At 43.4% G+C, this 22,809-nt stretch overlaps 1 long non-coding RNA gene across 1 annotated transcript; it reads right to left on the reverse strand.

The window, feature by feature from the left end:
* Positions 1–4,606: 4,606 nt before the first annotated feature.
* On the reverse strand, positions 4,607–20,701 carry LOC129034669 (uncharacterized). The gene is made up of 3 exons (XR_008501968.1): positions 20,518–20,701; positions 11,803–11,907; positions 4,607–6,229 (listed from the first exon to the last, which is right to left on the reverse strand). It is a non-coding gene; the product is annotated as an uncharacterized LOC129034669 (long non-coding RNA).
* Between the last annotated feature and the right edge of the window lie 2,108 nt (positions 20,702–22,809).

Below are 22,809 nucleotides of genomic sequence, written 5' to 3' on the forward strand. Positions count from 1 at the left end.
GATTCAAATGAAGGGAGGAATCAAATGAAGATAGGCAGGAAGAATTTTCCAAGCAGAAAGATCAAAGAAATGGCAAGTGGGAAGGTCTCCAGGCATGTGAGAGGAAGAGCAGGCAGGTCAGTGAGGGCAGAGCACAGAAGAGGGAAAAGCAAATACAAAGGCTCCGAGTCATGTTGAAGAGAAGACAAGAATATCTACATGACGTCATGGGGGGGCCAGAAAAGGGTGACGGGAGATGACTTCAGAGAAGCGGCCAGGGACCAACCTTCATTCGTGGATTGTTGATTGTTTCATTCTTTCAGTGCAAAAGGCACTGTGCTAGGATCTGGGAACGCAACCATGAGCTGGCCATGCCTTCAAGTAGCTTAAACCTCTTCCAAGAGGGGCTCAGAAGACATCAAATGTGTCTTTATTTTTTTTATTTTTATTTTTTAAGGCAGAGTCTCGCTCTGTTACCCAGGCTAGGGTGCAATGGCGTGGTCTCGGCTCACTGCAACCTCCGCCTCTCGGGTTCAAGCAATTCTCCTGCCTCAGCCCCCCAAGTAGCTGGGATTACAGGCACGTACCACCACACCTGGCTAATTTTTGTATTTTTAATAGAGATGGGGTTTCACTGTGTTTGCCAGCCTGGTCTTGAACTCCTGACCTTGTGATCTGCCCGCCTCGGCCTCCCAAAGTGCTGAGATTACAGGTGTGAGCCACCACGCCTGGCCAAAAGACGTCAAACGTATCTTCTCTCGTCAATCTTTTTTTCCATGTCTCCATAGCTTGCCAACTCTCCTGCAGTCACACTTTTCTGGCCCATTGAGCTTTTGCTAAGGATGTTGGCTTTGCCTGGATTTGCCCTTGTTATCACCTCACACAGCTAAATCTTCCTTAACCTCTTAAGATTCAGCTCAAATGCCAGTTCCTTGAGGAAGTTTCTAATACCCCAGACTGGGAGAAGTCTCTACTGCTCTATGTCACTCACCCATTTATCTGTCCATCTGTCTATTCAGCCATCCTTCCATCCACCCATCACCTTCATTGGTCTTTTCCCCTCCAGTCAGTAACAGGCCGGTCCTGGGTACCACTGATGCCATAGTGGACAAAACACAATCTTGCCTTCGAGTAAGTCAGAAAGCAATGGCAAAGTCAGACAAGAAAATGAACCATTGAAATATAGGGAAATATTATAGTGAATTATTTTTTAACGGGCACTGCTGTTTGTTCAATGTCATATGGAGCACAATAAATAATAACGAAAAGTGAAATATCAAATCCTGACTTTAAGCATGGCTCCTGTTTTACAAATGGAGTTTGTAAATAATTTTTCCATGTATAGGATAGATATTAAATATCGGCTTATTAAAGATTTAATATACAGTCTAAATGGTAGAAATTCAACTGGACAATTTGCTATGATGACAACAGTAAAATAATATTCTCATCTTCTCCTTTATGGCTTTCACTGACATAATGTAGTCAATTCCTCAAACAGTAAATTTCTTTTTCTTTTTCTTTTTTTTTTTTTTTTGAGACGGAGTTCTACTCTGTCACCCAGGCTAGAGTGCAGTGGCACGATCTCAGCTCACTGCAACCTCTGCCTCCCAGGTTCAAGTGATTTTCGTGCCTCAGCCTCCCGAGCAGCTGGGATCATAGGCACGTGTCACCACGCCGGCTAACTTTTGTATTTTTAGTGGAGACAGAATTTGGCCATGTTGGCCAGGCTGGTTTCAAACTCCTGACCTCAAGTGATCCACCCACCTCAGCCTCCCAAAGTGCTGGGATTACAGGCGTGAGCCATCATGCCCAGCCCAAATAGTAAATTTCTATGTAGATAAAGTAATTAATCAAAAATTGGTATGAAACACTCTACCAACTAAAAATCTGCAGGAGAACCCTCCTCAAGGCATTTATATTATATAATTGTGGGGATAAGACTCAGAAATGAAAAAGTAATTCCATTTGTGAAATGCATTTTTAAAAAGGCGGTAGAGGATAAGAACCAAATGAATGATATATAGGAAGTCAGTGATATGAACTCACAGAAGTATTGAGGAGGGAGGTTTTGAATTGGTCCTTTCGTGATGAGCAAAGTTCAGAGGATAAAGTAAGTGGAGGAGAAACTTCACATTGGGGAAATAATGAAAGCAAAGGCCTGATTGAGAGCTGGTGAAGGGCTGAAAATCATACAGAAGAGTGTGGAGTTCATTGGAATTTATGAAGTTGGTGCTAAGTTGTCTTGTTTACCATTATCCCCAGCACCTAACATATAACTTGGCATAGCTATGTGTTGGATGAATGGATTTTTAAAAAATGAATGAGTAAGCCATAGGGAGCTACTGCAGATTCTTATTTACAATGACTTAAAGAAAATGGTGCTTATGGGAGATTAACCTGGCAGCAGTGATCATGATGAGCTGGACTGAATAGAGAAGACGGTGAAGAAAGGACCACCTCCTGGGAGGTCACATGAAGTATGGATATATGGATCTGCTCCAGGTGGTGCCTGCAGGTCTAAGAAACAGTTCAAGGAACGCATAAGAGTCACCAACGGAGATGAGTGGTCAGGCAGAAGGAGGAGTCAAAGATGACTGGAAGAATGGCGGTGTGTTTATGGGGCCTATTGAGTTGTAAGAGAGGAGGGTGTTTCAGGAGGATTGCCGTAGGAGAAGGTGACGTTTAGGGGCAGGAAGAGGGAGGGCATGAAGGTGTGGAGTCCCTAGTCTGATCACAGAGAGGAGCATCAGAGTCGTCTGCTCTTGTCGGCAAAGGCCTCACGTGAAACGTTCAGGCTCCTAGTCCTCCGTCTTCTTGTAAGCTAAGTTAATTTCCTCCGCAATTCTGTAGCAATACAGACTCATTAAATAACCAAATCAGGAAAGTGTGTCTGTGAGGTAGTTCCATCATCTTTGATTTCTCCTTCGTTTTTCTGCGATCCTGCAGGTGAGGGCTATTTTTTGTTTTGTATGTTCTAAGTAGGGATGAGGGTTCTGCTTTGCTTGCTTCTGAACTGGAGAATGCTGTTGGTGAGGTCCCCAAAGGCAGCAGGAAGAGCCCTGGGGTGGAAAGTGATGCTTGCTGTCGCTTTTGTACCCACTATTGTACCCACCCTGTGGGGAAGGCTATGCAGCCAATGAATGGTCTAGTCAAAGCCTGGACCCCACATCTGTGGAGGGCTTTATAAAGAAGGTAGATTTCTGTCTGGACCAGCCAAGTGAAGACTTGCCCGAAGGCAGGTGTATATTTAGAGGACTGCCTCCAGCTGTTTCCCTCCCACAGTGGTGTCTCTGCGGAAGTGCATCCGTTACATGCGGATCAAAGTCATCTTGCCGTGCAGTTCACAGCATCCATGTTTTTGTCTTTATCAGAAAGATAATAATGGCTTACAGAATTCTGATAGTGGTGGCAGCAACACCTGGACGGTCAGAAATAATGCACGTGAGAGATGAAGGGGGCTTATCCCTAGGTGGTAACAGTGACGGTGGAAAAAGTGGATGTAGTAGCAATGGGACTGTTTCTTTTCTTCTTCTTCTTCTTCTTCTTCTTCTTCTTCTCTTCTTCTTCTTCTTCTCTCCTCCTCCCTCCTCCTCCTCCTCCTCCTCCTCCTCCTCCTCCTCCTCCTCCTCCTCCTCCTCCTCCTCCTCCTCCTCCTCCTCCTCCTCCTCCTCCTCCTCCTCCTCCTCCTCCTCCTCCTCCTCCTCCTCCTCCTCCTCGTCCTCCTCCTCTTTTAAGACAGAGTCTCACTCTGTCACCCAGGCTGGAGTGCAGTAGCATGATCTCAGCTCACTGCAACATCCGCCTCCTGGGTTCAAGTGATTCTCGTGCCTCAGCCTCCGGGGCAGCTGGGATTTCAGGCACATGCCACCATGCCCAGCTCATTTTTTTGTATTGTAGTAGAGACAGGGTTTCACCATGTTGACCAGGCTGGTCTTGAACTCCTGACCTCAAGTGATCCACCTGCCTCGGCCTCCCAAAGTGCTGGGATTACAGGCATGAGCCATAAAACTGTTTCTTGAATGGATGGGATTGGGCGGTGGTGATCATGGGGGAAGAAGAGTAGGAAACTAGAGGACTCAAGAATGACTTCTAGGTATTGGCCCTGAAAAAAAACAGATGGATCATGGCGCCATCTATTAAGATGAAAAAGACTTAGGTAGGAGCCAGTTTGCGGGGAAAATAAAAAATATTGTTTTGGAGATGTGAAGTTTGAGATGTCTATTACTCATCTAAGTGGAGTTTGCAAGTAGGCAGTCTGATATACATCTCAGGGGAGTTCAGGGCTGAAGATTCAAATTTGAGAGATGGATTTTTATAAATCTCCCACCTCCTTCTCAGGCATTAGCTTAAGATAGGGAGAGGGTAGAACTGCTTCTTGACTTACCAGAAATGAGGAGCAGATGCTATTTGTTCACTTGTACTTTTGTCCATCCCTCAAATATTTATGGAGTACTTTCAGTGCTGGGCACTGTGCTGACTTTTATGGACTGGATGAGCAGATACAGGTACAGACACCGCTCTCATTGAGTTTGACATCCAGGGCTGTGCAGTAGAAAGTGAGCCTACTACATAAGCTGAACTTTTCTAACGGCCATGTTGAAAAGGTCAAAAGAAAGAGGTGAAGTTAATTTTAATAATCTATTTTATTTAACCCAATATATAAAAAATTAGTATCATTTCAACATGTAATCAATATAAAATTACTGAGATATTTTATGTTCTTTTTCTCATACTGTCTTCAAAATCTGTTGTGTCTCTTACACACGGCACATCCCAATTCAGACTTAGCCGCATTTCAAGTGCTCAATAGCCGGGATCTAGAGGATGCTGTAGAACTTGGCTCCTTGATGTCTAAACCCCTCCCTTCTCTCCTGCCCATTGGTGATCTCCGGACCTTTGGGGACTGTTGGGAGCTCCAGTGTGCTGTAAAATAGTGAAGTGAAAACCTTGGGCACACAGCCCCACAGCAGAACCCCAGTCCACCTTGCCCTAAGTGCCAGCAATGGCAGCCTGATGATAGAGGTGCCGTCATCACACAGATCAGTATCCAGCTGTTCCTAGCCACACCTGGATTAATTAGTGACCACTGGAAGATAATTGCTGTGTTTTAAAACTGAGAGCATTGCCACCATGTACCATGGTAAATATGTTTGTTAACAAGGTAAAAAAAAAATGTTTTTTAGTAAAAGCAACTTCAATCCTGGTGTCTCCCCCGACAACTCCCCTTGTCCTGTTTTCCTGGCACTGGGTGCTGACTATTAGGCAGCATTTCTTCTCTGAATCCCACCGCCTGGGCACAGGAGACATCAGAATGTGTTTGGTGAATGAACGAGCTCAAGAATGGGAGGCTTACTCTGTGACTCACGGGAGGAGAATGCGTGGGATTTTTGACATTGGTTCCTTCTTCGGATGACAGATACAAACAATGACGAACGCTCTCTCTTCTAATCAGGAGAGCTCAACGTGGGCGTTTCTTTCTGTAACAAGTATGCATCATGGCTGGCTGGCTCCTCCCCATAAAAAGCAGTTTAAAGGTGAACAAAAATGGGTCTTGACGATAGCAGCTTTTGGAAGCCTAGGCGCAGTACAGAAGGTCAGACAGGAATGGCTTGTCTTCCACTGCAACATGGGGCTTCATCGGAAGCACCGCTGCTGAGGAACAACCACCTCCTTCTGACCATCGCAAGCTGCCCAGGCAGACATGCTCACAGCAGTGTCTGTTTCCCTGCCTAACTTTCCACCAGAAGATTCCTCCGTGTCTACGGGCGGACCCAGGCCAATCTTAGCATGCATGTTTAAGTTTGTCTGACCTTTCTATCTTTTGCCTTCCTCTTCACTAGAGAACCTGAGCACTAGGTTCTCCTGTATTATTTATTTTATCTTATTATTATTATTATTTTTTTTTTTTTGAGGCAGGGCCTTGCTCTGTCACTGAGGCTGAAGTGCAATGGTGTGGTCATAGCTCACTCCTCAGCTCAAGTGATCCTCCAGCCTCAGCCTCTAGAGTAGCTGGGATTACAGATGTGCAGCACCACAGCCAGCCAATTTCTTTTCTTTCTTTCTTTCTTTTTTTTTGTAGAGGTGGGAGTCTTGCTGTATTGCCTAGGTTGGCGTCCAACTCCTGGGCTCAAGTGATCCTCTTGCCTCAGCCTCCCAAAGTGCTGGGATCACAGGTGTGAGCCACCACATCTGGGCATATTCTTCTTTAGGTTCCTGAGCCTGGAGAGATGGCCTGCAGGGGCATCTGCTGCAAAGGAATGAAATAAGCTGTGATAATCTGGGTCTTCCAAGAAGCAAAAGCCATAGATTTTATCAGGGAGCTGGAGAAAAGTGAGATGACCATTAGACTGCAGTGCAAGTCTGACTCCAAACGAAGGAGAGGAAAGGTTGTATGGAGGCCTCCTTGGCTCTAGGGAAAGTTCAGCAAGGCAGAAGAGAAGTGCTGAGACAACATTCTAGGCAGAGGAGCCCCATGTCTCTCAGGAAGGGGCCTGCCTAGTGCCCCTGCCATGCCCCATCATGGGCGGGGAGCAGCCCATGGAAAGGGGGGCCTCAGCACAGGCCAGGATGGATTCAGAGCATGGAGTGGCAGCTGGTGCCCTGGGCCACATTGCTCCCAGCTGGAGGCACTTTCTCACAACTGCTGTGTAGGCCTGGGTCCATGTTGTTTCATGAGCAAAAGCCATGCGGGTGCTGCCTGGCACATGTGTAGAGCAAGTGCCGTATGACACGGTGGAAGGTGCTCTGGAATTGGCATCAATGTCCCGGGTCAAGTCCCTGATCCGTCACTTATTATTAGTTCATGATCTTAGGTGAGTCACTAAACCTCTCAGAGCCTTGGTTTCTTGATCTTAAAATAATACCTGTCTTACAGTATGGTTGTAGAGTGAAACTAGCTCTTGTGATAAAGATTGCTTTGTATAATGTTGACACAAATGCACACGTGGCAACAAAAGCAACAAAGCACAACTATTAAAGACCAATGACAGGAGCTCTGGAATTTTGCTGTAAGCAGTCTGTGGCAATGATAGAGATTTGTCTGTCTCTGTGGTTATACTTGCACGAAACTGCACACCATGCCAGTATACAAATTCCACAGGGTCTCAGTCACTTAGCAGATGTCAGTTGTCTTGACTGTTCTGGGCAGGTATTTATAAAAATAAAAAAATAAAAAACATTTCAGAAAACCCTATTTTTTTTTAAAACAAAAGATGGCTATTCTGCAGCTGCTAAATAATTCAAAGTCAGCAGTAATTCATAATGAGTCAGCGGTAACTTCTTACTGCTCCCCACTGCTTTTTTCCTTTTCTGCTTGTAAGATGAAGACACTGGCGATAAAGGGGTCGAGGTGTTTTAGTTCCCGGAAGTCCCTTGGTCTTTTATTTTTCTTTTGAGATGGAGTCTCTCTCTGTTGCCCAGACTGGAGTGCAGTAGTGCAATCTTGGCTCACCACAACCTCCCCCACCAGGATTCAAGCAGTTCTCCTGCCTCAGCCTCCCAAGTAGCTGGGATTACAGGCACGTGCTAATTTTGTATTTTTAGTAGAGATGGGGTTTCTCCATGTTGGTCAGGCTGGTCTCGAACTCCTGACCTCAAGTGATCCACCCGCCTCGGCCTCCCAAAGTGCTGGGATTATAGGCGTGAGCCACCGTGCCTGGCCGCTTGGGTTTTGTGCTAGGGAAATATTGAGATCTGAAAGGCTGTGGAGTAACCTGTTAGCGATGATGGGTGAGCTCACAGGCAGAGGCAGTGTCTCCAAGGCCTCATCCAGAGACCCAGATCCCATGGCAGATTCACTCATTTTGTCAACAATTCTAGGGGATGGGGTGACGGGAGCTGGAAAAATAAACCGGAAAGACTTCGTGGGTTTATTTCTAAATAGAAGAAGGTTTCAGAACAAGGTAAATTTTATGCAGGAAAAACGGGTGGCAGTAGATGATCTAGTGTTAGAATCTCAGCATGGCCCTGAGGCTGTGAGCAAATGAAATTAGACGTGGGACTGGCGGGAACCGGGTAGCCAAGGATGGAGGCCCAGCCAGAGTTGAGTGATTCACACCATTAACAATGACCAACTGTGAAGAAGCAGATCACCCCACCTGAGGACAGCCCCGAAGGAAGACATGCTTTTACCACCACCCAAGGATGAAAGGCAGCGATTTCTCCTTCAAATCCAGCCCCAAAGCTGTGGCTCTCCTCACCAGTTTTCCTTTCCTTCTGGCCATGCAACCTCTTCTGCTCCATGGCCAGTTCAGAGGACACATGACTCCAGCAGGAGGGGACAAACCAGTCACCATTCAGGAGCCTGACTAATCCAGGGCTTCTGACACCGTGGGCCTCAGACTACCAACATCAGCGCCACGTGGGCATCTTGTTAAGGAGGTGACTGCATCAGCCCACCCAGATCTGCCCGTTCAGAATATCTGGAAGGGGACTCCAGAACCTGTGTGCCCCTCCCTCATCTTCCTCAAGGCATTCTTTTGCACACAAAAATGTAAGAATCACCTGGCGCGGTGACTCGCACCTGTAATCCCAGCACTTTGGGAGGCTGAGGAGAGCAGATCATGAGGTCAGGAGTTCGAGACCAGCCTGGCCAACATGATGAAACCCCATCTCTACTAAAAATATAAAAATCAGCTGGGCATGGTGGCCTGTGCCTGTAATCCCAGCTACTCGGGAGGCTGAGGCAGAAGAAAGGCTTGAACCTGGGAGGCAGAGGTTGCAGTGAGCTGAGATCGCGCCACTGCACTCCAGCCTGGGCAACAAGAGCAAAACTCCATCTCAAAAAAAAAAAAAAAAAATTTGTGAGACCCAATTAAATGATCTCTAAGCTGCCAGATCAAAAATACTGTGACTTCAGAATCCCAGTTTGAGAAAAATGATCTTATTTCTCAGTAATTTATACTTTTAAAGGTTTAATCTTCTTTCTCCCCTAAGTATTATCTCTCCATCTTTAAGTCCCAACAAATTATTTATAAAATAATGTATGGGCTGGGCACGGTGGCTCACACCTGTAATCCCAGCACTTTGGGAGGCCGAGGTGGGTGGATCACCTGAGGTCAGGAGTTCGAGACCAGCCTGGCCAACATGATGAAACTCCTTCTCTACTAAAAATACAAAAATTAGCTGGGTATGGTGGCATGTGCCTGTAGTCCCAGCTACTCGGGAGGCTGAGGCAGGAGAATCACTTGAACCCAGGAGGCGGAGGTTGCAGTGAGCCGAGATTGCGCCATTGCACTCCAGCCTGGGGGACAAGAGTGAGACTTCGACTCAAAAATAATAATAATAATGATGATGATGATGATGTTTGAAGTTTTTTATGTGCAAAAACCTATGTTTTGCATGGAGGAAAAATATATGAGGCACCCTGTCCTTAAGGTGCCTCTAGGCTAGAAGAGGAGCTGAAAAGGTGTGGAACCAACTTTGCCGCAAGGCAGAGGGTGCTCCCAGGGCTGATAATCCAGGAAGCTTCCCTTCCGGGTCAGTTGATAAATATCCCAAATCTCAATCCTGGCAATAAGCATTGTATAAATGATAGAATCAAAAGTCTCCAAGATTTCAGAAGAGGGAGATAGGAAAACCGGCGGGGGAAGTGAGAGAAGCTTCAGAGAGGAAGCAGCATTTGAGAGAGGCCTTTAAGGATAAGTGGTATTTCAGTGGGCAGAAAACATTCTGGAAGAGATGGCATGAGAAAGGCATAGTGGTGGGGAATTGCAAACTGTACTGCAGAACAGGGGGAAGCTCATTTTGGCGTGAGTGGAGAGGGGTTTCACTGGAAAGCTGAGATGGTGTATCAGTTATCAGTTGCTGCATAATACACCACTCCAAAGTCTAAAGGTTTAAAACAACAATAGTCAATTCTTTTGCTTGTGGATCTACAGCTTGTCTGTGTTCCACCTTGTGTCAGCTTAATGGGACCTGGAGAGACCACTTTCAAAGTGGCTCCTCACATGGCTGGGAAGTTGGAGGTAGCTGTCTGTTCCTTTTGAGGGCTTCTCTGTGGCTGGAACTTCCTCACAGCAGTTTGATTTCAACAGAGCCAGGTGAAAGCTGTATTGCCACTGATGACGTAGTTTTTGGAGTCATAGTATCACTTCTGCTGCGGTCACAAGACGACATCCAAATTCAAAGAGAGGGAGCAAAGACTCCTCTCAGTGGAGGAGTGTCAAAGCATCATAAGAAGAGAATGTGGGAAGGGAGATATTATTGTAGCCAGTTTTGGAAACTACATGTAAAACTCTAATGCATGAAATACATAAAAACTCTAATCAGGCATTAAATAATAATATAAAGTTTTTTTTTAAAAAAAACAGAAATTTCATTATATGTCACAATAACCTTTCAAATAGGCAAAGCAAATATTATTTGTATTTTGCAAATAAAGGAACACAACTCAGAGAATTGGAGTAGAAAGGTGGATTTGCAATGAATTTAATGAAGTTTTCACTTTTAGAGCCCCTCACTAGCACTGACACCTTCTTCTGAGGCCCCAGAGGGGACCCAGAATTGTGTTCACATGGTCATATGTTTCGTAAATATTCAGAGGTAAGGTGTCTTTACTACAACTAGTTAAGTCTGCTGTACCTTCACTTCAGCCTCCCCTCCATCACATCCCCTTGTGTCAGGTGTTACTGGGCATTTTGGAGACCGAGTTAAGGGGAAATTGAGTTATAGCTACATTTAGTTTTGGTGGAGTAGGTTATAATGATGTGATTTTCTGTAACTTCAACATATGGTTAAGTTATTACTGGGCACCCCAGTGTAGAAATGACTTCCGGGAATACTCCTATGCCTTACTGACTAACTCAAATAGCATTGTGACACTAAAGTCCAGAACCAGAGGTCATACGGTGGTATGACTGTATCTTCTAGTACCCAGAATTCGCATGAAAATGTATAGGTAGTGGAGAAAAACAAGGTTTGAAAAGTACATCGCCAGAAGCTAGTCTGTGGAGAATTCTTCCAATCAGACATAAAATTACAAGGACAATACCTTTGTGTATAACTCTGGCTTTTAAAATCTTTTGAATGTTTCACATATTCAAAGAACAAACTTAAAATGAATAAGGTCCGGCAAAGTTACAGAATTAAGAGCAATGTACAAATATTAATTGCACTGTATACAGTAGCAATGAGCAAACCAAAAATGAAATTAAGAAAGTAATTTCACTTAAGATAAAAATTCTAAAATATTTAGAAGTAAATTTAACAAAGATGTACAAAACATACTGTGAAAACTACAAAGCTTTGTTGAAATAAATCAGAGAAGAAACCAAATAAATGTAAAAACAGTCTATGTTAATGGATTGGAAGGTTTAATATTCTCAAGATGTCAGTATTAACATAACAAGATTTATGTTATACTCTAGTTTTTAAAAAATGGCCAAAAACGTGGTGGGATAGTTGAATATGATTCGTTCTTCCCAGACCCACACGACCTGAACACTATGATGCATTATAACGGCAGGGAGAGGAATTTTGGATTCAACCTGATCTGAATTGGAACCCTGGCTTTATTATTTACTAATGTATGTCTTTCCTCATTTTTTCTTGATGTTGCCGATTCTGATTTTCTTCATTTGCTCAATAAGGATGATAAACAGCTACTCCTCAGGGTTGCTGTGGGGATCAGATATGATACAAGTAAAGGGCTGGCACTACTGGTTTCCTAAACCCAACTCCCTTCCTTCTTGCCCACATCCCATGCAGGTATTGGAAAACCCAAGCGTTGACTCTCCAGACCAGCCTTGCACCTAAGAATGCCGTGGGATGCAGTTTCAGACAGTGAGAAATCTGCTGGGGATGCCTGGGAAAGGGACATACCTGGCAGATGCCACTCCATGGCCTTCTTGCTGCCTTGAGTTGGGACATGAGCCTGAGTCACAGCAGCCATCTTGTGACTGAGAGGTGGCAAGCAGGAGGAAGAGGCTAAGAGAATAGAGACACTGTTGAGCTGCTGAAGCACAGCGAGCGGCCACTTCTCCATGCTTCTTGCTATTTGACTGTTAAGCTAGTGCAAGTTACTTTTCTGGTCAGAATGCATTCATAACTGAAACACGCTTTAAAGTATGACTACTATTATTAAATGCAGCACAAGCTTTCCATAGCTGATCATACCCACTGCTGTCTCAGACTGACCAGTGGCCAACTAAACATGACAGGAAGTACTGTTGCCAGCCTCTGCCTTCTTGTACTTGTGGAGTTTGTTTAAATCTAAATTCAGGACTCACCCTGTTAAATTTTATCTCCTTAGCTTTTCCCCTTCTTTTCAGAGATTTGCAATTCAAATTAGTATTATAACCTCAATTGATATATGGCTGTGGATGGAAAGCATAAGAGCCTGTAACTGCATTTTGTATCAACCCTCTCCTATGCCTTCCTCCTCACGTGCATCAACATCTCCTTTCTCTCAGAAAGACCTCATCTTATTTGAGGTGATATTTGAGTACACAGTTCCTTTTAGGGTACTGGGGACCTTTTTGGTGGTAGGGTGGAGAGTGTGCACCACAGATACTAGTCGCCAAGAGTCCCTGCAGTTAAGTCTGTGTACCCTGTGCTGGTGAAGGGTGGGTGGGCTTTATGCAAATCTCTGCTTGGCTGCAGAGTCTCCCAGTGAGATGAGCAAGGTTGCTTTAAAGTCAGGGTTGAAACCCCAGAAGAACAGGAAATGATGCTGTTCCTGCCCAAAGGCAGAATGAAATGCAAGGAAAGGAGAAAAACATTATGACATAAGTATTAAGAAAGATGATGTTTACGGGAACTCTGAAAGACTGGAATTCAGAGCCACTACCAATTAAGAAAGTTAATGATGACTTGCAGCAGGTTTGCAGAAAGTGAAAGGAAAGTGAGGCTATTTAATTGCCACCATAATAGAAGAACTTGTAGAGAATAGGAATGGGATCACAATCATTATTTTATTATTATTATTATTATACTTTAAGTTTTAGGTTACATGTGCACAATGTGCAGGTTAGTTACATATGTATACATGTGCCATGCTGGTGTGCTGCACCCATTAACTCGCCATTTAGCATTAGGTATAACTCCTAAGGCTATCGCTCCCCCCTCCCCCCACCCCACAACAGTCCCCAGAGTGTGATGTTCCCCTTCCTGTGTCCACGTGATCTCATTGTTCAGTTCCCACCTATGAGTGAGAACATGCGGTGTTTGGTTTTTTGTCCTCACGATAGTTTACTGAGAATGATGATTTCCAATTTCATCCATGTCCCTACAAAGGACATGAACTCATCATTTTTTATGGCAGCATAGTATTCCATGGTGTATATGTGCCACATTTTCTTAATCCAGTCTATCATTGTTGGACATTTGGGTTGGTTCCAAGTCTTTGCTACTGTGAATAGTGCCTCAATAAACATATGTGTGCATGTGTCTTTATAGTAGCATGATTTATAGTCCTTTGGGTATATACCCAGTAATGGGATGGCTGGGTCAAATGGTATTTCTAGTTCTAGATCCCTGAGGAATCGCCACACTGACTTCCACAAGGGTTGAACTAGTTTACAGTCCCACCAACAGTGTAAAAGTGTTCCTGTTTCTCCACATCCTCTCCAGCACCTGTTGTTTCCTGACTTTTTAATGATTGCCATTCTAACTGGTGTGAGATGGTATCTCATTGTGGTTTTGATTTGCATTTCTCTGATGGCCAGTGATGATGAGCATTTTTTCATGTGTCTTTTGGCTGCATAAATGTCTTCTTTTGAGAAGTGTCTGTTCATATCCTTCACCCACTTTTTGATGGGGTTGTTTGCTTTTTCTTGTAAATTTGTTTGAGTTCATTGTAGATTCTGGATATTAGCCCTTTGTCAGATGAGTAGGTTGCGAAAATTTTCTCCCATTTTGTAGGTTGCCTGTTCACTCTGATGGTAGTTTCTTTTGCTCTGCAGAAGCTCTTGAGTTTAATTAGATCCCATTTGTCAATTTTGGCTTTTGTTGCCATTGCTTTTGGTGTTTTAGATGTGAAGTCCTTGCCCATGCCTATGTCCTGAATGGTAATGCCTAGGTTTTCTTCTAGGGTTTTTATGGTTTTAGGTCGAACATTTAAGTCTTTAATCCATCTTGAATTAATTTTTGTATAAGGTGTAAGGAAGGGATCCAGTTTCAGCTTTGTACATATGGCTAGCCAGTTTTCCCAGCACCATTTATTAAATAGGGACTCCTTTCCCCATTGCTTGTTTTTCTCAGGTTTGTCAAAGATCAGATAGTTGTAGATATGCGGCGTTATTTCTGAGGGCTCTGTTCTGTTCCATTGATCTATATCTCTGTTTTGGTACCAGTACCATGCTGTTTTGGTTACTGTAGCCTTGTAGTATAGTTTGAAGTCAGGTAGTGTGATGCCTCCAGCTTTGTTCTTTTGGCTTAGGATTGACTTGGCAATGCAGGCTCTTTTTTGGTTCCATATGAACTTTAAAGTAGTTTTTGCAATTCTGTGAAGAAAGTCATTGGTAGCTTGATGGGGATGGCATTGAATCTATAAATTACCTTGGGCAGTATGGCCATTTTCATGATATTGACTCTTCCTACCCATGAGCATGGGATGTTCTTCCATTTGTTTGTATCCTCTTTTATTTCATTGAGCAGTAGTTTGTAGTTCTCCTTGAAGAGGTCCTTCACATCCCTTGTAAGTTGGATTCCTAAGTATTTTATTCTCTTTGAAGCAATTGTGAATGGGAGTTCACTCATGATTTAGCTCTCTGTTTGTCTGTTATTGGTGTATAAGAATGCTTGTGATTTTTGTACATCGATTTTGTATCCTGAGATTTTGCTGAAGTTGCTTATCAGCTTAAGGAGATTTTGGGCTGAGACAATGGGCTTTTTCTAGATATACAATCATGTCATCTGCAAACAGGAACAATTCGACTTCCTCTTTTCCTAATTGAATACCCTTTATTTCCTTCTCCTGCCTAATTGCCCTGGCCAGAACTTCCAACACTATGTTGAATAGGAGTGGTGAGAGAGGGCATCCCTGTCTTGTGCTAGTTTTCAAAGGGAATGCTTCCAGTTTTTGCCCATTCAGTATGATATTGGCTGTGGGTTTGTCATAGATAGCTCTTATTATTTTGAGATACGTCCCATCAATACCTAATTTATTGAGAGTTTTTAGCATGAAGGGTTGTTGAATTTTGTCAAAGGCCTTTTCTGCATCTATTGAGATAATCATGTGGTTTTTGTCTTTGGTTCTGTTTATATGCTGGATTACATTTATTGATTTGCATATATTGAACCAGCCTTGCATCCCAGGGATGAAGCCCACTTGATCATGGTGGATAAGCTTTTTGATGTGCTGCTGGATTCGGTTTGCCAGTATTTTATTGAGGATTTTTGCATCAATATTCATCAAGGATATTGGTCTAAAATTCTCTTTTTTGGTTGTGTCTCTGCCCGGCTTTGGTATCAGGATGATGCTGGTCTCATAAAATGAGTTAGGGAGGATTCCCTCTTTTTCTATTGATTGGAATAGTTTCAGAAGGAATGGTACCAGTTCCTCCTTGTACCTCTGGTAGAATTCGGCTGTGAATCCATCTGGTCCTGGACTCTTTTTGGTTGGTAAGCCATTGATTATTGCCACAATTTCAGCTCTTGTTATTGGTCTATTCAGAGATTCAACTTCTTCCTGGTTTAGTCTTGGGAGAGTGTATGTGTCGAGGAATTTATCCATTTCTTCTACATAATGGTAAAGGGATCAATTCAACAAGAAGAGTTAACTATCCTAAATATATATGCACCCAATACAGGAGCACCCAGACTCATAAAGCAAGCCCTGAGTGACCTACAAAGAGACTTAGACTACCACACAATAATAATGGGAGACTTTAACACCCCACTGTCAACCTTAGACAGATCAACGAGACAGAAAGTTAACAAGGATACCCAGGAATTGAACTCAGCTCTGCACCAAGCAGACCTAATAGATATCTACAGAACTCTCCACCCCAAATCAACAGAATATACATTTTTTTCAGCACCACACCTATTCCAAAATTGACCACATAGTTGGAAGTAAAGCTCTCCTCAGCAAATGTAAAAGATCAGAGATTATAACAAACTGTCTCTCAGACCACAGTGCAATCAAACTAGAACTGAGGATTAAGAAACTCACTCAAAACCACTCAACTACATGGAAACTGAACAACCTGCTCCTGAATGACTACTGGGTACATAACGAAATGAAGGCAGAAATAAAGATGTTCTTTGAAACCAACGAGAACAAAGACACAACGTACCAGAATCTCTGGGACACATTCAAAGCAGTGTGTAGAGGGAAATTTATAGCACTAAATGCCCATAAGAGAAAGCAGGAAAGATCCAAAATTGACACCCTAACATCACAATTAAAAGAACTAGAAAAGCAAGAGCAAACACATTCAAAAGCTAGCAGAAGGCAAGAAATAACTAAAATCAGAGCAGAACTGAAGGAAATAGAGACAAAAAAAACCCTTCAAAAAATTAATGAATCCAGGAGCTGGTTTTTTGAAAGGATCAACAAAATTAAATAGACCGCTAGCAAGACTAATAAAGAAAAAAAGAGAGAAGAATCAAATAGACGCAATAAAAAAATGATAAAGGGGATATCACCACCGATCCCACAGAAATACAAACTACCATCAGAGAATACTACAAACACCTCTACGCAAATAAACTAGAAAATCTAGAAGAAATGGATAAATTCCACAGTCATTATTAACTCATAAAAAATTTATAGGGTGCCGTTTTCAATATGACACTGTGCAGGGATACTGCAGTCTAGTGTTACCTCCAGTTTAGACAGGCTGAAATACATACAGTTTCTCATCTGTATGAGATAAGGCAATACGAAATGAAGCTGATCGGGCTAGTTTATTGGATAAAACCAACAGCGAAGGGAAACAAGTAACTATTCATACAATGTGGTAACTATCTACATTGTTCATTAGCAGACGATGTTTGTAACTGGAGATGAAATGCATTAACCATGTTTGGGAAAGGAATAAATGGGATGTAACCATGGAAGTCCTATGCTTAACCAGGGTGGGGAAGGGGGCAGGGATTTAGACAACTTCAACTAGACAGGCTTTGTGGAGAAAGTGCGTGTCTAAGAATTACTTGCAAAGTGAGCTGTGTCAGGGAGTTTGTTCCTGGTGCATGCTCCAAGATATGTTGGATAACAGTTGAGTACAACTCATGATGGAATTACACAACTCCAAGATACAGTTGGGTAGCTGGGTAACAGTTGAGCGTAGTCATGATGGAAGAGACGAAGAGACTTTTTGAATGTGTTTGGGAGGAGTGAAATGAATCCTACAATGATAATAATAATAATTGCTATTATTTTTTCAGACACGTGTGAAACCAGAAAAAAAGTAAATTAGGTGAAAGAATCTTCATTCCTGGTGACACCTTAGAAGAAGAAACAGACAATCTTGGATGGATTTGTTAAAAGATCAGAGGATCCATAATGTCATCCAAAATGGTGGGACTGGGGGCAAACAGATCAAGTTGATGAGTGGGGTTAGCAACAGTGAGACCTGAAAGAGAAAACAAGTTAACAGAAGCCAGACTAAGTGCAGGCTCAGGAACCAGTCTGTGAGGAGTTGCACCATAGTAAGGGGTAGAGATGAACTGAAGCTCGCTCAGGATTATCAGCGGTATTGGCCTCTCCAAGAACTAAAAATAACCCCCTTCTTTGTCTTGCTATTACTTCCAAGCCACAGCCAAGTTCTCTTTCTATACTTACACCTCAGATGAATGGGCAGTGCCTGTGGCTGTGGCCAGTGTCTTTTATCCCCGCCGGGTTCCTCCCAGTCTGCATTCCACGTTGTCACTGCCCCAACTGCAGAAGCCTTTTCCTAGTCCTCAATCTTTTCTCCCCACAGCAGCCCTGGGCACAGTAGACCTCCCTCGCCTTTTGAGGAACCTCTTCCTGTTACCTGACTGCTTTGGTCTACGTGACCATCTTACCTCTTCCTCTGCATTTTCCTTGTGTCTGTCACTGACTCTCTCCCGTGTCCCGCTCCCCAACTGTGGGCACCCCAGATGTGTCAATCCTCATTCTCCAATCTTCTCTCTTTATACTAGACTCTAATTCACCTTTATTCACCTTTATTCCCAGAGTCAAGTTTTGATTATGTATATATAGCCAAATGGCATATATCTCTATCACCTATCTCTCTATCTCTCTATCTATCTATCTATCTATCTATCTATCTATCTATGCCATCTCATTGCACATCTTCAGGAAATATCTGTTAGCTGTTTTTCTCGATTCTCATCCTTAAGCACTGTTGTGGTAGCAGTGGTGGTGGCAGCAGTAGTAGCAGTAACAGCAACAACTTCTATCATATAGTAAATGCTAACTATATCTCAGGTACTTTAGTAAAATCTCATTTAAGCCTTTCAATGTTATACATTGATATTGCTGTTGAACACATTTTATAGATGAGGAAACAGAATCTCAGCAGGTTTAACTGCGGTTCCCAGTCACACAGCTAACACAGAACATGGCCTTGAACTCAGATTTTGTCTGACTAAAGCTTGTCATCCTATTTCTGTGCTAAAACTTCTATGGCAGTCCCTGTTGCTTACCAGGTGAGGCCCAGCATCCTCATTGACCATCCCGGATCTCTGTAACATAGCTCCACTGATCTGCCCCAGTGACCGCCTTCTGCTCCCAGAGTGGCACCTCCTTAACCACCCTCACCTTCCTACGCAGTGAATGAAGTGCAGACATGAATCCTGAGTCTGCCATTTAGTACTTCTCTAAAACTGACTTCTTGTATTTGTAAAATACCTGCCTCGCAATCTCAGGATTGCTGTGAGCATCATATATAATGAGAGCAAAGGGCCCGGCATAGTGCAAGGGACATGGTAGGTGCATAACGAATAGGACCCACTGAGGCTGTTACTCATATTTCTGCTCTTGTGCCTTTGTTCGTGTTATTCTCTACATATGAAATGTTTGTACTTCCTATTGCTCTGGCCTGACAGTCCTTAAGGGCTAAATTCCATCTTTACTAAATGTTTCCTTGGCTCTAGCACACATTGACCTCTCCCCTCCGCAATTGTGAATGCACTTTCCTTTTTTTTTTGAGACAGAGTCTCGCTCTGTTGCCCCAGCCTGGAGTGCAGTGGTGAGATCTCGGCTCACTGCAAGCTCCACCTCCTGGGTTCACACCATTCTCCTGCCTCAGCCTCCTGAGTAGCTGGGACTACAGGTGCCCGCCACCACGCCTGGCTAATTTTTTTGTATTTTTAGTAGAGATGGGGTTTCACCATGTTAGCCAGGATGGTCTCGATCTCCTGACCTCGTGATCCGCCCGCCTCGGCCTCCCAAAGTGCTGGGATTACAGGCATGAGCCACCGCGCCTGGCCCTCTGAATGCACTTTCTATATACACCAGGTGGCTGGTGTTATCTACTATCTTATTCTTGAATGGCTTCAGGTAAGCGAGCCTCATAAGTTACTGGTGAGCTTGCTTGTATTTCTTCTGTTCCTCTCTCAAAGCTACTGGCACACTGTACCAAAGTGATTTGTTCATTGATTGATGGAGAAATGTAAACACTGGGACAAATCAGAGAGAAAAAAGGGCAAATTGGACATTATCTTGTTCTATTTCAGTTGGCAGTCAATGGTTTGTGTTCAAATTATCCTGCAGAGGCTTGAACCAGGAGGGGAGGTTCAGAAAACAGATGGTGGGAAAGAGAACAGATCTCTGCATTATGGAGCTTTGACTTTAAATTTATTTCTCTTAAAGAAGAGATAGACCCAAAAGGAAATGATCTGAGAAAAATTTCCAGGGAACAGTAAGACAGAAGTACCACTAAATATGAAGAGGCAGTGGGCTGGGAAAAATGAGAGAAGACCCAGGCAATCATGCCTGTAAGTTACGATAAAGAAAACAGGAAGCACATTTCGACAGAAAAACCATACTTTACATTAAAGAAGTGAGATTGTGTCTGTTGCAAGAGTGAGAGGGAAAGCCTGCAACGACCTCAGGGACCCAGTGAATTAGCTCACGGGAAGCCCAGAGCCTCTTTTGCTAGCTGCTAATGAAGGGAATTAGATAACCATGTTATTTTGAAAGAAAACAGATTATGTTTATTGAATGATCTAAAAGAAATGAAAAGGGCTAGGTAAAGATGCCATGTTTTGGATTCTGATGTTGAGTCACACCAGGGCGCCCATTCTCCTGTATTCACAAAATGCCCAAATAGGGAGAGGTCTTGCCAGGCGCATGAACTCGCCACTGTGGATGAGCAACAAAGGTACATTGAAAGGAAGCGTGTGTGTTTGTGGCTTTGAGCCCCTTTTCCTATTCTGCTGAAGTTTAGGAAATTATAGGTTATATTGCTTGAAATGAAGACAGAGTAAATGGTAGGAGGGTTGTAAATCATCTGCGAAGCACCGTCTTTGACCATGCCATAATAGCAAGGCTACCCAAAACACTCCGGTCTCTAATTTGTTCAACTTAAAGAATAAGAGGGATATGTCAGTCAGGGCCTGCTAACTGCTGTATCAGACAACCCCAGATCCCTAACGACTTACCTCACAGTCATCAGGGGCTACACAAGCGACCTTCCACACGATAATTCGGAGACACTACTCCTTTCCTGCAGTTCTCCAGTGCTCAGCACAGGGTCTCAAGATCATCTAGCATCAACCAATCAGCAAATGTCGGAAGAGGAAAGACAGCTTCCTTAGTCCCTAAGAGACAGCATCTTGTTTTCACTACATTCCACTGGTGAGAACTACTCATATGGCCACACCTAGATGCAGTGGTGACTGGAAAGTTAATTTGATTGTGTTTCCAGGAAAAGGAGATAGGCTTGGTGAGTCAATCTCTCTAGAGGAAAACATGGAATTGGGTTGGATTAAAAAAAAATCCAGCCTGGGCGCGGTGGCTCACACCTGTAATCCCAGCACTTCGGGAGGCCAAGGCAGGTGGATCACCAGAGGTCAGGAGTTCGAGACCAGCATGGCCAACATGGTAAAACTCCATCTCGATTAAAAATTTAAAAAAAAAAAATTAGCTGGGCGTGGTGGCGGGCGCCTATAATCCCAGCTACTCAGGACACTGAGGCAGGAGAATAGCTTGAACCCAAGAGGCAGAGGTTGCAGTGAGCTGAGACTGCACTCCAGCCTGGGTGACAGAGTGAGACTCCGTCTCAAAAAAACAAAAACAAAAACAAAAATTCAGGTAATGATTTATATGTTTCTATCAAGCAATATGCCCATAAACATGGAATGATTGAATTTTCAGTTTCAAATACATGTTTTGGGTTGTGAAGACTCAAAAAGCTTGTGGGTCTCTTTGTTTTTGTCAAAGTATATGAGTAAACGAGGATTGCAGAAGTTTACTTGTGGAATGAATGCATTAGTAAATTAATGAAGCTTTCTCCTGTGCTGAAAGAAGAGTATAAGGTCATTACTCATGGTCATGAGGTAGGAAATAGTTCTGCTCACCAAGAAACAAGGACATTTTAAATATCTAAAAAAGCAGAAATGAGAAAGGAAGCATGAAAAATAATCATTTAGCCAACAGTTACAGCACCTACTGACAGACAGAAAGTACAGGGCATTGACATAGTTTAAATCCAGTGACTTCTGTGTTTCCTAATAGAATCAGAGTGATACCGCATTTTAAAGGTTATTTTTATTATTTCATGTCTCCAAACCATTTTCAGAGGGAAATTATCATGGCTGTCACAACAGTAGCTTAGTACACAAGGTTGATGGTATTTTACAGAAGTGTCACAAGTGGATTTTAAAGTTAAAAAAAAAAAGGGCTGAGTGCAGTGGCTCATGCCTGTAATCCCAGCACTTTGGGAGGCTGAGTCGGGTGGATCACCTGAGGTCAGGAGTTCGAGACCAGCCTGGACAACATGGTGAAACCCCGTCTCTACTAAAAATACAAAAATTATCCAGGTGTGGTGGTGCGTGCCTGTAATCCCAGCTACTCTGGAGGCAGAGGCAGGGGAATCACTTGAACCCTGGAGGCAGAGGTTGCAGTGAACTGAGATTGCACCACTATACTCCAGCCTGGGTGACAGAGGGAGACTCCATCTCAAAAATAAAAAATAATAAATAAGGTTTAAAAAAAAGATCAGTATGATATAGCTTACATTAATAGAAAAGATGATTCTCGAACAATAGCATGAGGCATATGAGTTGAAAATAAAGACTAGAGGTCTTTACCTACGGCAGAGAACATTTTCACTCTCCCCCACCCCCCAGAAAACAGACAGACCTACCCCAAGATTAAAATGACATTAGCCCCATAAGCATGTTTCCCTCCTCAGGTAACAAAGATGATACCTCAGTTCTAAATCCACACAGTTTTAAAGATGTCATATATTTAATGCTCTTTTTTTTTTTTTTTGAGATGGAGTCTCGCTTTGTTACCCAGGCTGGAGTGCAGTGGCGCAATCTTGGCTCACAGCAAACTCCGCCTCCCGGGTTCAAGTGATTCTCCTGCCTCAGACTCCCGCGTAGCTGGGATTACAGGTGCCCACCACCACATCCAGCTAATTTTTGTATTTTTAGTAGAGATGGGGTTTCACCATCTTGGCCAGTCTGGTCTTGAACTCCTGACCTCGTGATTCATCTGCCTTGACTTCCCAAAGTGCTGGGATTACAGGCGTGAGCCACCATGCCCAGCCTAATGCTCGTTCTAACTAGAAGGAAGTAAAGCCTCAGAGCAGTAAAATGATTTGCCGCATGTCACAGTTGCAGTAAACAGTTCAAGTCCACTCCAGAAAGAGATACTAGCAATCCTACGGTTTGTCGAAACCCAGGCTTCTCAGATAACAAAACATTCTAGGTTCTTTGACAAAATGG

The sequence above is a fragment of the Pongo pygmaeus genome, chromosome 3, assembly GCF_028885625.2.
Source record: "Pongo pygmaeus isolate AG05252 chromosome 3, NHGRI_mPonPyg2-v2.0_pri, whole genome shotgun sequence".
Taxonomy (NCBI): domain Eukaryota; kingdom Metazoa; phylum Chordata; class Mammalia; order Primates; family Hominidae; genus Pongo; species Pongo pygmaeus.